Source organism: Lichenostomus cassidix, chromosome 7 (assembly GCF_008360975.1).
Source record: "Lichenostomus cassidix isolate B80296 chromosome 7, HeHo_3.0, whole genome shotgun sequence".
NCBI classification, from domain to species: domain Eukaryota; kingdom Metazoa; phylum Chordata; class Aves; order Passeriformes; family Meliphagidae; genus Lichenostomus; species Lichenostomus cassidix.
The window spans coordinates 31,033,042-31,047,905 of NC_139488.1; the positions used below are offsets into that span (position 1 = coordinate 31,033,042).

Here is a 14,864-nt window from a genome sequence, read left to right on the forward strand (position 1 = left end):
CATCCAGAAAGCCCACAGCATGAGGACTTCTGGTTTTCTTAACAGGCTGCCCTTGCTATGCCTTTTTTCTCTCTGAGCTATATTTATGGCAAACTCTGTAACCTTCCTGGTGTCACTTATGTCCTGTTCTAATTGAACACTAAAATACCTTGCAAAAATAATGTGGATGAGAAACAAGATCAAAATGATTTCATGCTGTGCTCACTTTGCTCACAACCCTCTCTTGACTCTATTTTTTTTGCATTTACACAATTGTTCAATATTTAGATATTCTGGTACAAATCACTAACAAATCTGCAATGACCTTCCACTCACAGAGAAAATACACAAAAGGATCAAAGTTGGTCAGAAAGAGTCCTTTTCTTTAGTGAATAAATAGTTTCCTTTTTGTTTTTTTCCTGTAATCTCATTTTGCACCCTCAAGAGTACTGTTCTGGTAAGACCCAGAAATAGTGCTCAGTCAGGTGGACACATTTCTGTTGGGAACTATCTTCATTTTAAGGCCAAAGCAGCTGAAACTCAGACCAGGCCCCTGCAGTATTTTTTTCTGTTGTACGCCATCACTGCTCTCCTTTACCAAACCACCTGAGATACAGGAGAATTTCTTCTCACATCATTTTACAGAAAATAATCTGAACAGTGAGATTACACTTCTGGATACAGCACTTTTGATACAGCCCCTGGAGGTGCTTTCCAATAGGACTCTCAGCAAGTGACAGATAAAAAAAAAGAAATAACTATTTTCTGAGAGCATTTCTTGAATGTCTACATCAAACATACTTAAGATTTACCAACAGGTAACAATTGCACTTAGTTTTCAGTCGCAGAAATGTGATGCTGTTTATTGAATGCAAAGATTTTGAGACAGAATATAATTCTGACTTTCCTATAAATTTCTGTGGACTTGGGTAAGCTACTAGTTTTGTGAAGAGAAAAACAGATGAAAGCTAATAAGAGGGATTTTTTTTTTTTAAATTTGAAGTGATGCTGTAACAAACTTCCTTGGAAAAAGTTATAAACTGCTGGACTTTCCCCAGTCCTCCCCCAGGCTAAGGAATGTGTTTCAGTGTGCCTTAAATTAATGTTATCTACACCACGTCTCACCATGCCAGAAACAAAACAAGCAGTATGCTGAAAATCACTTTGAAGTATCCTTCAGCAACCCAACACAGAAATTCATATTCATGCAGCCTCACAGCAATAAAATCAGTTCCATGCTAATGATATAATTGTTTCTTCTATCAGTCTGTCTACAAAAGACTAGATAAAGTCAAAGGCAGTGGCCTCTGGCTGATTATGTGTTTTGACAAATTAGATGATTAACTGAAACCTCAAACCCGAGCTCTGCTGTCTCAGTAGACCTAGAAGAGGAGAAGAAAAGCTTTGCTTTTGCAAGGCCATGGCTCTACAGGGAGCTCAGCCCAGACTGAGAGCACTCCTCAAAGAGCAGTGTTTGCACTGAGCACACAGCCTAATTCCAACAGAGAAATTACAGCTGTCACTTTAAATAATGGAAGCAGCATTTGGTAATATATGCAAAATGCTTTCCAACATGTTCATGTAGAGATGGAGAAACTAAGTTATCAATGACACTTTTACCACATAATATACCAGTGTAACACTTAACAACGCTGAAAATGAAATCCAGATATATCAGTGGGGCAATGACAGTATTTCTGTATTTATGAGGCTGTTTAAATTCACATACAGTCAAATCACAACTAGGTATAAAATAGGGAATATTGAATAGCAACAGGCACAAGATCCACTTGTGTTGCTCGAGCTGTTCTACTGAGCTCAGTTAAAAAAATCAACACATGGTGCCCTGAACTTGCCTCAGTACAACATCTTCAAGCCCTGCTCTCTGAATATTAAATGAAAAAACATTACCAGGTGAAATTTGGGTGCTGCCTTATCCTTTCAGTTAGTAGAGCTCAACAAAGCTGAGCCACAACTGTTACTTAGAACTTTTCCAGATATTCATGATGGGACTGAAAATGCTATTACAAAAAAGCATACTGTTGTCTTTTTACAAGTAAACACAATCTAAGAAAATAGTTTTCTGTTTAAAACCTGAATCAGGAAAGCAAATACCTTCAAGAAACCCCAGACAAACTAAACCCTCTTGGGGCATTTTGAATCATTTTCCCCAAAGACATCAGCCAGCTCTGCTCTGTGAAGGAGGCCAATTTCTCAAAGCTTAAATAGCATCAACTTCAATGGAAGTTGAACTTCGGCAAACAAAACAAGTCATTAAAAGATACGGATGAATAAGGATTAAGATGTGTTAGTGTTCAGGCATTTCCAAACATATTAAATGTAGATTAAGAAATACTAACTGTCTGAAGTATTAAAAGGGAAATGTTTTCAGTAGTTCAAATGTCAACCAGACACTTAGGCAATTCTACATTTCTCCAGTTTCAGCAGTAAATAGTATGTTTTGAAATCATCTAATGTTTGAATAAAGCTCCTTGCCATTTTCCACAGCAGATGTATTGTATCTGGGTAATGAACTGTGCTCTGAAATAACTTATTACAGTCATCACCACAGCCAGCTACATCACCTTTGGCAGATAGCAAAATAAAAATCACACAGTGCTCACATAGCATCACAAGTATTACTTCATTTACAGAATCAGAGAAAGCTCCATTTCAAATCTAGGTATCGATTATTTCAGAACTTAATTCCCCAGTCAAAAGCTGTAATAAGAAAATAAATCCAATAAAGGGCATTTTCCAATTAAGTAAGTGACCCTAATCTTGATTTTAAGTTACTTTGATATTAGAGATCATAAAGTAGAGCCACACTTTAAGTATCCAGATGATTAGAGTAGGAATTTAAAGCATGAATATATAAAATTGGTAATTAATTTTGTAGGTAAATCTCCTGCATCATTACATGGCCATGCCTTTAGCATATATAAGATCAAAACATCTGACAGAAAATTCATACATGGGCATCTTGAGTTCTTTCTGCTTAAACCTAAGGTTTACCTTAATTTCTTTTCCTTCTTTTAATCATAAAAGGGTCAGAATGAGGCTGCAACAAGCACCTACATAAATATTCACCCACAATAACCAGCGATTTTCTTAGAGAAAGCCAACAGAACAAACTCCTACATTCCCAGTTTCATTAGCAAAATTGTAACTGTAGCTCTTCACAGTGTTTTACAAGAGTGCATAGAGAGAGGAAAATACTTGTCTGTACAGAATATGTGTTACTAACAATCTAAGTTGCTGCACAGGTGCTCAGAGCTGCTCCCAGCTCAGCAGATCAATATCTAGGAGAGGTTTGTGTTCACTTTCCTTCCCAAAGGTCCCCAAAGCAGAACAGAATTGCTTCTCCTTTTTCACCAGGCAGCAAGAACCAGACGACTTTGATACACTAAAATACTTCCATGTTGACACATTTTCCTTAACAAGATATTGTCTTAATTAGTTTCATCTGCCATTTGGAGGTTATCTAGAAGATAAGGATTTTTTTAACGAAGCAGAAAAAACCCATATGTTTTTCAGTTGCATATTATTCCTTATAATAAAACCAGTACCTGCTCATTACTGCACATCCCACAAAACCAGTTTTCACAGTTGACACTGAAAGCTGTCATCATCTAATTTCACAAGGAAATGAAATGCTAGGATATTTTTCTGTGCAAAATACCCACATATTCATCCCTTCATCAAACACTTTGGTGAGAAGGCATGACCCAGACACAGAGTTCTTGCTCTGCCCTGCTGCTGGCTCTGGCCACAAAGGTAAATCCTTGCACCAGCAGCACTTCCCAGGCCTCTGTCTGCAAAGCTTCTGGCATCCACACAATGTCCCAGTGTGTTGGAGGATAGTACAGCTACATGCTAAACTCAAAATTATTTTAGTCAGCATGCTGCTGCTTTTTCCCCCATCTCAGATAAAGATAAGGAAAGGATGGAAAAGGATAAACTCTCAAGGCACATGAGGTCTATCAACAGGTACTTTCCCCCAGCACTGTCTTGTGAAACAGTTATGAAAAACTGTACCTACATACACACAGTGCTTCTGTATGCACTTATAAAAACTGTGTCTTTGTTCAAAAATCCTGAGCTTCCAATTTCTCAGAATTGCAAGTGACAGATAGAGAAAACAATTTATTTTCTAGATAGGTAGGGAATAATTTTCATTTTCCCTTACATACAGGTCATGGTCTACAAGGTTTCCCAAAGACATATTTTTTTAAAAGCAGCAATATCTTTTGGAACATTCCCTGCAAAAATACCCATCAACTTTTCTTTTATGAGGAAAATGTTTCTAAGTAAATGCGTGCAAGTACCTGCTAGTGTCAAAAGTATTAATAAAGAAAAGTATCTAAAACCACTAGAAAATGATGCCCATCATACCAAGCAGTAATTTAAGACTTTAAACAGGCAGCCAGATGGCTGGTTTCAGTCAGCCCATTTCCACTGACATGTATTTAATCAGCTGAGTTACCCCAGACAAACAAGCAGCCCGGATCTCTGGGAGCAGGACAATGCTGGAGCAGGATGGCTGGAGCTGGAGATCAGCAGGGTTTAGAAATGACTTCAGGCTGGGGCTCAGCAGCCCTTGGCAGCCCAGAGGCTCAGCCTTGCTCCCTGGGATTTGGGATCACTCAGGCACCTGCTGGAAGCCCCAGTGGCTGAGCAGAACCTGCGGGACATTCCTCCAGGGCCAGCCACAATCCCCCAGATGGGCTTTTAATTACAGTCCCTGTTCTGCTGCCTCCTGGCAGCCTGGATCCCTGAGCCTGAGCGCCAGCAGCCTGGGGCACACAGCCCCTCTGCCAGGGCCCAGCTGGCCAGGAAAACCAGACAGGGAGAGCTGCACTGGCAAGGGAGGGGAATCAAATGCTGTCCCTGACACAAAGCAAAATTCCCTCTGACACTTCAGACTTTCAGTCTATTTAGGTCCTCTTCAGTAGAGACCTCCAGCAACTGTCACACTCTGGCTGGACTCTTTCATTTAGGTTATAAATCTGCTCCTTCCTCAATGGTCAGAGGATTTTCCCAGGAATTCCCTGGCCAACCACCAAACAGTCACACTGAAGGCCAGAGCCATGCTTTAACCCATTTAACTGTACCCCTCAATGCCTATCCACTCTATGCCTGTATTAATTCCCTCCACATCCTCTCCCCCTGTATTTTCACAAAGCTCTCTGCTTGTCACTAGGATTTTAACACTGCTGAAGTCAACAAATTCTCCCAAATTCTAATACATGTGTTTTGGTGATGGCTCTCCTAAACAAACTTAGTTTGATCCTGAAGTCAATGATAATGGTCAGAACCGTTCAAGAACATCTGGGTACTGTCCCTGGATGTCACAGAAGAGGACAAGCCTGGGGAGAGCCAACATTACAATCTCTAAAGAGGTTAAAGCAGCTGGATCAGTAACTACAGAGAGCTGACAGAGCCACTCCCGTTATTTTACCCAAAATGAGAAAAGGTGTCATAAATTTTCACAAATTGCTCAAATATTACAATCTGAGTACTCACTTATTTCTACCTCAGCATTCTACAGGAAATGTGCAGTTTGAGCTGATAATAGAACCACGTTAATGACTCCCAGAACCAGCCCCAGCTTTGAAACAACGTGCCTTGAGCCTCAGTGCAGAAAGAAATGAAGACATTCCCCATGCCAACCACAAGAAATAATCTCATACTCAGTGCTTACTGTTACACAACATACTGCTCTAGTATTTACTGCCCTTTTTATGCTCTTCTGTACACAAAAGCACAAAGTCTTTATTTTAAACTAGTCAAAGTTTGAGAGCCTTCCTGAGGGGTAAGGCTTTTTTTTTCCCTCTCATTTAATTTTTAAAAGGAATTAAAAATCTAGATCACAACATCCAACAACAAACAACAGTGGAAGTCAGTGCCAGGCTTGCTTATTCTCAGAAATAAAGTTGAGCAGTCTCAGGACCTTGTCATTTGAGCATAGATTGCATTCTGGCATATCAGATGCTGCAGTAATGGGATTTTGTAAATCTGAAATGCATTCATATTGTGTACATAAAGAAATCTCTTGATGTTTCACTTAGTTCAATGCTCTTTTTCATCATATGTACCAACCCATGCCCCCCTGCGTTCAACAGCTAATAACCAATACATCTGATGAAAATTAATTGTCTTGACAGCTTGCATAAAAACTATAAAGGTGCAAAGGAAAAATGCTGTGGCAGCATTTTCTTTCTCTGTAGGACAGTAGCTATGGAAACTATCTTCAGAGGCCAACTGGCTGCCATCCCAGTGCAGCACAAAAAGAAATCAAAATGCTACTTTTAGAGGGTTAGTGAGTGGCACCAGTCATAATTATCAACCTCTAGGACATTGCTGCACATTAGCCACAGCAAAATATTTGTTGTTTTTGTTGGGAGCAAAGCTGATATGACATTATAGCACTGTTACAGACCTGGATAATACAGAGTCTTATAAACTGTCCTCATATTGATAGTTGTTATTATAACCTGTCAAAAAGAGCATAAAAACATGTAAAAATAGAGATCTATCTAAAATCTCAATGTGCAAACCATCCAATCTCCTAAGAGAAAATACTTTATGACTTATTATGATGGAAATAGTCAGGTAAATACTTGCAGATGAAGAGGAAATCTCTAATCTTATTTAACTGTCACATTTCACTAACTGAAACTTATCCTTTCTGAAAGGTTTTATCCCATATAGCTAGCCTGAACAAAAGCTATGATTTCTAATACAGTCTGACAAAATCATCATTTTTTATGAATGCTGAGAGATTCTGAAGGATTTTTCCCTGAAAAGGCAAGACACAAAGGAGCCAGAGGTTCATTATTGCAAATGCATGTGGCAACTTTCACTGCCAGCCACAGAGGAATTCCTGTGGAACTGCACTCACAGGTCATTGATGAGACTCAAACTTTTGAAGAAATATGTCTTTGATCCAGAACAGTATTCAAAAAGTAGGAAGATTTCAGTCAACTAGAAACCTACTCATAAAGAAGAAGCTGGAGTATACATACACCTCAAGTATCTACACAATTCCACCATTGCAGAGGTTGGTATTTCCCTCAACCATACAATTCTGTGACTCTGTGGTATTCCCCAGTGGATAATCTCTCTCTCTCTGTGTATACCTTTCTCCAGTTTATCTGGAAAAATCCTTCTTTCACACCAGCAATTCTTATTTAAATGGTTTATGGAGACTACCCAGGAAGGACAGAGCTATACAGACAAGATTTTTGTTCAGTCAGAAGCCAAATTCTCCCCAGTGCCACATTGTACCAAGGCTCGGTGTGGCCTGCTTGGGGCTGCAGAAATGCTACCTCTTGAAGGATTTAACTTGAAAAATTGCACCACAGTTTGATGTGCACCACAACACCAAACTCGAGTGTGCCTGAGGCACTGGGCTGGCTCTCAGCCTGTTATCCTGGTAACCTCTGAGCATCCACAAATCAGTTACAGCCTCATTAAAAAATGTCTATGCCCACTGGCAGAGAATAACTGAAAAATAAGGCGTGTGCCTAAAATACAGGCTATTTAGACAACTTTAAAATTCAGTTTAGCTCACAGATTGCAATCCCTGTTATTCATGTATTACTGTATCTCCATCCTGCCGTTTCCACTGAGAAGCTGTGATCCATCTCCTCCTTAGCTCACAAGGATCTGCCTGTAAGATCCAGCAGGCTAGGGATTCACAGGAGGCTCTGCTACTGCAGCCTCATTTTGCCTGCTGCAGATCCTCTAACCCAACTGCTCCACTGGCCAGCTCGTTCAAACTGAAGCAAAGCAGGCAATTTTCAGGCTTTTAAACTAACATGAAATACTATAAATAACAAGTAGGTCAAGACCGTGTTTTCCCCGGCATTTTCTCTTGCTCACAATAAATGATCCAATTCTGACCCCTGCAGGTCCCTTGCCAGGGTGGTACAGCCATCCCTTTTGGGGGGACAGGGAGAGGTGGCACAGCCCCACAAGGGCAGTCCCAGGAAAAGCTCTAACATTATTTTCCAGTCACCCTGGTCTGTCTCTCTGAACCTTAGCCACAACCTTCAATAGTCCTTCAAGTGCTATATGATTTTCCACAGATGAAAGCTTCTTTCTCTTACAGAGGAAAGAAGATGTTTAAGCTGTATTTACTGAAGATCTAGCAATATATTCCTGTTCCTTGTTTTTAATAAATTTGCAGTGTTGAGCAGCTTTCTCTATGAAGCAGCGGATGCAGTCTCTCAGAAATATGTATTTACTTACACTATATATTAGACAGTCAAAGAAATAAATTAAGACCTTCAATGCAGTTTTAATCCAAATTATTTCACTGGTTGACTGAGTGCCTCACCATTTGGAAAAGGAGCTTTCACATATCCTATCCAGACCTCACTGATGGGACAATTTGTAACAGCACTGTAAAAGAAAAACAAGAACCCAACAACAAAAAGGGGCAAGTTTTCTGGAGGCAGAGAGAAATTCACTACTGCTTCAAATGGGAAGAGAAACCCAGCTGTAGGGCTGTGATTTCACCCTGTCATGTAGGAGCTCTGCATCTGGAATATTGATTGGGGTGACTGGAGGGAAGAGGACCATGCCATGCTTAGATCCCCCCAGTGGCATCAATAAATCCATGCCTGGCTGGAAACATGGGTTATATTTTACATCTAATAACAGCCCTTGTTAATTTACCTGTCACCTTTACATAGTTATATCAGCAGAAAACTGCAGCAAAACACACCAGAACTATTTATTACATGCCTCACACTGAGGTCTGATCCAGCTAGTACTAAACAAACCAACTTATGGTTCAACAAACTTGGATCTGACTCCAAAATATGTGGTCCATGCTGCCACCATAAAAGAGGAGATTAACAGAATTGAAAGGATGGACAATAGGGTTTGTGTGCCAAAAGCCTGACTTCTTTTCCTGTGTTAATCTCATAAGAGACATCCATGACTGAAAACCTTGTCTTGCCTACTGTCCTTAAGACGATCACAGCTACATGCTGCCGAGTGAAGATGTTAAGGAGATTAATTGAGGCTCTAATAATATTTATCTAAGTTTTGCTCAAAATATCTCTCTTAAAAGAGCCTTTACATGACAAGGGAGAGATAAACTCACATATTGATACGTCCCAAACTATCCAGCTTCCACTCTCACACAAAACCCAGAATCAGACAACAAAATGCACAGTAAATAATAAAGCATGTTTTCATTACTCTGTGAAGCAAATCCATCAGGGACCACTGCCACCATCTGCTTTAATGGTGCACACTGCTTCAATAAGAGCATGGGTTTTAAAGAAAAATATTTTTAACTAGCTATGAAAAATTTGGTTCTTTCTTTGATGCAAGTAGCTCTACCCCAGAAAACAAGGTCCAGTAAAATAAAAGATTTCTGACATCTGTTACCACACTTTCTCTCCTACAGTTTTACAAATTGGTTTTACCCCTCACTGAAATATAAGCTGTTGCAGATCTTAATATCTGTCTTCACTCCTTCTTTCACACTTTGCAACACCTGTATCACGAATCTCAAGACTGAACAGGCTGTTCCACTGCATTTTTAAAATTCCTCTAGTTCTGACACTTTCCTAACTCAGCTTTTCAAACTTAATAGAATATCCCGTTGCAGTTAAGTATTTTCTGCCTTTGATTAATTCCTGCAAACCCACAGTTCTCTTCCTGAACACAACTTCACCATTTTCTTCTGAGAGAAGCAAATCAAAATCCAAGACAGTTATTTCCTTCCTCCTCACCTGCTAAGATTGTATTGATCTCTCAGTCCCTCCTCTCCCCCGGTCACCTTTCACAGGTCTGTTACAATCTTTCCTGATTTAAAAACAACAGCCATCCTTGGTTTTACTTCATTCTCTGGAAACACTGACCATGGTCTACATTGCCACTCATCCTCGCCCTTTTTCACCTACATCTTTCCTATCAAAACACCAGAACCAGGGTTTGAACCTCTGTGAAGCTGCAATCTCAGGAACCAACTCCTAAGTCCTCACCAGGGAGCCACAACAGCCCACAAATCTTAACTCAAACCAGGAGATGCTTTACATGGAGTCCAGAATAGGAAACCTCGGGATGTTTTAGGAATTTCTGGGTTTCAGATAGGGAGTTTGGACAGAGGCAGCCCAAGGTTCCCAGGTGATGCCCATGTCTGTAGGCTCCTGTTACCCACCATCACAAATGGGCTGTAACACACAGTGCCAGCCTCAGAGTCTCAGAAGTTTAGAAGCAACTTGAGATATCCTACCTGGTGAGAATGTCAGGCTTTGAGAGCAAATACAAGCCCTGACATCAAAACAAATTGTCCTAGGTTGCAATGTAGATGTATTTAATATTCTATTACCACCAGCTGTGGGGCACAGGTTGTTATCTCCTGCTCTGACTCACCCCTGATAACTGTTAATGAGCTATCAAGAACCAACCCCATGACTCCTGGAATTATCTCATCCTACTGTGAGATGCTCCACCCAGGAGGGAGGAGCCAAGCATTCCCACCTCGATATAACCTGGCTTTGAACTACACAAGCAGCTCCCGTCTGCTGGATTCCCAGAGGACAAGAGCTACCACTGGACCTTCAGGTGGAGACCAGACCTTCCACAGGATCACTGCTTCAACCTAACTACTTCACTTGGACTGCTGCCACCACCCTGACTAACAGGGTGTCAAGCTGTATCTGACTTTTTTTTTTCCCCAGTTATTTTTAATTTTCCTATTTAATTGTAATTCTGACTTGTTATCTCCCACTGGTTTGTTTTCAAACTAATACACACATCTATTCCTGCTCTCTGACTAATGATTCCTCATTTTTCTTTGTATCCTGCAGTCTAAATCCCTCATCATTTGCTGAGCTGTGTTTCACACATACAATGTGAATTTTTGGAGACACACATTCTTTGTGATCATATTTTAATTCATTAGGTACATCTGCACTGGCAATTTAATGTGAAGAGGGGCATTTTCTCAGTGAAAACCTGACTTGTGCTGACATTCAAAGTCTTGGGCCCACCACTCATGACGGTGTGCCTTGATTCCCCTCTGCAGCTCTGCTCCAGACAGCACCCTGAGCACCCCAGATATAGTACAGATCCAAGGTCCACAGATGTTGACTCCATGCTGCATGCCCAGGATGAACCTCTGGTACAAACTCTTGGGCCAGCTGGGAGATGGAGGTGTGCTCCTGGACCCATAAGGGGTCACAGCAAATAATCAAGTATGTTCTCATTTGTGTCATGTCAGTTGATAATACCAATGCTCCTTGTCTGGGCTCTACTGCAGTGACAAAGCAAATGGACACAAAAGTTATTTAACAAGAGAAAGCATTGAAAAAAAAATTTAAAAATCAAACCCTAGCTACATACTACAACACTGTAATTATTCATTTCCATTCGGTAGCATTGAAAATGGTGACTGGGTAATTTATCTACAGGACACAAGCTCTAGCAGAGGTAGATAATGTTACTCGAGAGAGAACGCTGCAGCAAAACTTAGAGCAAATCGTTCCCATGTTAAGTACTACAAACACCCACCTAGAGCTTAGATACCAGAGGCATTCCCAGCAGTCCCCTCTACTACCACATGTGCTATTTACATGAAAAAATATTTTTATATGCTTGAAAGTTGGCATGTCAGATTCCCATTAACACCACCAGGAATGACTGCAATTCAATCTCATGTTCAGTAGCCACCAGGAATCAGTTTACTGCAGATGCCAAGCAAGCCAAGACATAACACATGGTTACTGTGGCTCCACTGGTAGTTCTGGTCTTCTCCCAAAAGCAACAGAAAGATGCATTTATTGCACTGGGTTTGGCCTACATTCCCCTCTGACCACATTTCACACAGGTGTGCTCTTAGCCAGGACACTGCTGCCCTTCAGGGTGCAGTAAGTCACTGCAGTCATGATTTTATAAAGTGCCAGCTGGCTCCTATACCTGACACCAGGAACATCCACTGGAATGCAGACATACACAGAGGGCACGGAGAAGAGGTACACAGGCAATCAATTCAAAGAAGGAGAAAGGGAAAGAAATGGAAGAAAAGTTCTGTAAAGATCAATGTCTGTTGCCACAGAAATTACTATTTATGGCAATTAAACCTGAAATTATAATTTGAAATGCTTAAAGCATATAGCTTATCTTCAGAAAAAAACAAACACCCAGAGTAAGGATGTGGTATAGTCAGCCACAAATTACTTTGTCATCAACTACACAATGGCATAAGGATTTTAGCTTCCTGTAGTGGCTTAGACCAAGAGCAAGGGTAAAACCTTGGCACAGAGAAGAACTGAAAGGATTCAAGTGGACATAATAAGAGAGCAGCTGCATTGTCTATTTAGAACAACACAGGCCATCAGGAGCCATGAGCCATTTGAGAGGAGTTTATACACAAAGCAAGGGAAGTTATTAGAAGGTGGAACAAAGATGTACATGGATAGCAACTGGTATATGTTTGGCTCAGACACTTGGAACCATGTGGATTTAAGAGAAATACTATAAAGAGAGGCAGGGAAAAGAAGAACACTTTTTGTTCTTTCACAGAGTACAGCAGTGTTGAGAGCTTTGTTTCTGTAATACATCAAACTTTCTTTTCCACATCTTGGTTCTTCCTTCATGATCTTACTTGCATTCTGATTATTCTGAGGAATAATTTATGTTTCAGATATGAACCACCAGTGCACACACCACTGCAAATGACACAGGAGTACCTGACTCTCCTTCATGAGCCGTTAATTTCTGTAAAGATTCTCTCTGAAAAAAACCCACTCTTCCTATCTTCATTTCAAATGGTAAGTATAGAAGAAAAATAAATTCTCAAAGAAACAGACAACTTGAGGGCCTCTGACATAAGTCTTGCTGCAGAACACCCAGTCGTTCTCTTAATGCTTAAATCATTTGAATATATCAAAACTGTATGCATATTTTTTAAAATTCCACTCACATCAGCTTGAGACTGTATCCATCATCTAATGTCCTAATACTATCAATTCTTTGGTCATTCCTAGGAGTTTACATTATATGAGATTTAAATATCAAAGTTAGAAGCAAGAAAGAGAATTTTGCTGCTGGAATAATCCCTCCAGACCTTCTTCAGAATGGAAGCATAAATGCAAATCCTACCATCAACCTTCTGGTTGATGTTTTTATACAAATATTATTAAATTGCCTTTTCATCCTCTGCTTTCTGAGCAGTGGCAACTCTTCATTACTGCTCTGACAGCCTCAACTTCTCCATGGTGCAGTTTCAGGTGGAAAAAGAGGGCTCAAACCTCCATGGAAACATCAGCCAAAAGCAGGAACAACATGCCTGTGTCTTAAATACCAGTCCCAGTTCCACCACTCTGTGTGATTTCGTTTTGCCTAAATAACCAAGCTAACAGCAGGTACTGAATTGCACTTCCTGAGAAATGGAGCAAAGCAAAAGTGGATTGGGTTGGTTTGGAGTTTTTCTACAGCACCTCTTTGCAAGTTACAAGTTAACAGATACACACACACACTTAGCTTGGCATGCAGAACAGCTTATCTATTTCAATGCTGTAACTCTAAGGTTAAGCAGGTGTCTAACCGGTGGCAAAATCAGGGTCTTAAACGGAAAATTAATCAGTGTAAGAAGTGGACTTATGCACAACACCTGGCTGCTGCTGGGCTTATCTTTGTAGGGATTTATCTGTGGAGACAAGCAGTGGTGTAGCAGTAATGCTCTACAACAGTTGCAACCAACCCTACATGGCACAGAAGAGGAAAAGTTAACCATTAATAATAATTGTCACAGAAATGGATGTTCTTCGCTTAAGAAAGAGTGTGACAGGAAGTACTACAAAGAATACATTTGTACTTCAGCAAGAAAAACTTGTCAATAAGTGGCTGCTATGTGTAATTAACTGAAATAATGAAGATGGGAAAAAGCTGGAGTGGGAATAACTTTCCTAGGAAATTCTCTAAAAAAGAGACCAGATTGAAAAAAAGTACAACATACAATATTTCTGACCTAAAGTGTGTAATCTTCCTTTCCATGATGTTCAGTGAAAGGGAAAAGTAAATGAGAGATGCTGACACCCCTGTGAAGGTTTTATATTTTTCATTTCCATCAGAGCTCTGCACTGAACATCCAATCCATCCTCCCTGCTCAGCACACCACTGAGCTGGCGGGACACACCATATGGCTCACTTTAACCGCGTAAATTGTGAGCTGGGACATGAATGGGGCTGCTCCACTGACACAGTCCATCACCAGCTCCACAGATTTGGCAGAATGGGGATTACACCACACGCTGCAGCTGCCCCAGGAACAGGCAGAGCTACAGGCAGGAGCAGCACAGCCAGGCTCCAGCCTGGAATCCACCAGGTCACAATGAGCTCCGTGAGCGCTGTAACCTGGATGGCTCAAAATTTTATTGCTTGTAATGCAAGGGCAACGTAATAATGTGCTTTTCCATACTGCTTCCCTCCACAGCACGGCAAATTTCAAGTTCTAAAATAAACATGGAAATCCATGGCAGCAGAAACCTGATGACATTTTTACTCTTGCTACTGGCAAGCCCCATCTAATGCCAGTGGTATTAATCCCAGTGTTCACTAGCAAAAGGAACTAAATCCTGGTAAATTCAACCAAGGGCACTGGTTGCTTTATGCTGGAAGGGAATACTGTATTTAGCTTATATGATTTGTTTCTTCCTTTAACAAGAAATGGAAAAACATTTGTGGTATTCACAGTAAAAGAAAAAAAAAAAAAAGTATTTTTGGTTCATCACCAATGACCAGCACAAGAATGCACCGAAAAAAGGTCCTCAACATTATGATTACTGCCTGGTTATTCCCCAACCACATTTAAAACTCTAGACTGCCCATTCCAGCATTTCAGTGCAATTTTTATTGAC

General features: G+C 40.5%; 1 protein-coding gene and 1 long non-coding RNA gene across 6 annotated transcripts in view; one reads left to right on the forward strand and one right to left on the reverse strand.

Annotated features, from left to right (window-relative positions):
* NCKAP5 (NCK associated protein 5) overlaps positions 1-14,864 on the reverse strand; it is a 377,581-nt gene that overhangs the window by 203,524 nt on the left and 159,193 nt on the right. The gene's annotated exons all lie outside the window — the stretch shown is intronic.
* Positions 11,342-14,492, forward strand: LOC146434899 (uncharacterized). The gene is made up of 2 exons (XR_014853306.1): positions 11,342-12,776; positions 14,079-14,492. It is a non-coding gene; the product is annotated as an uncharacterized LOC146434899 (long non-coding RNA).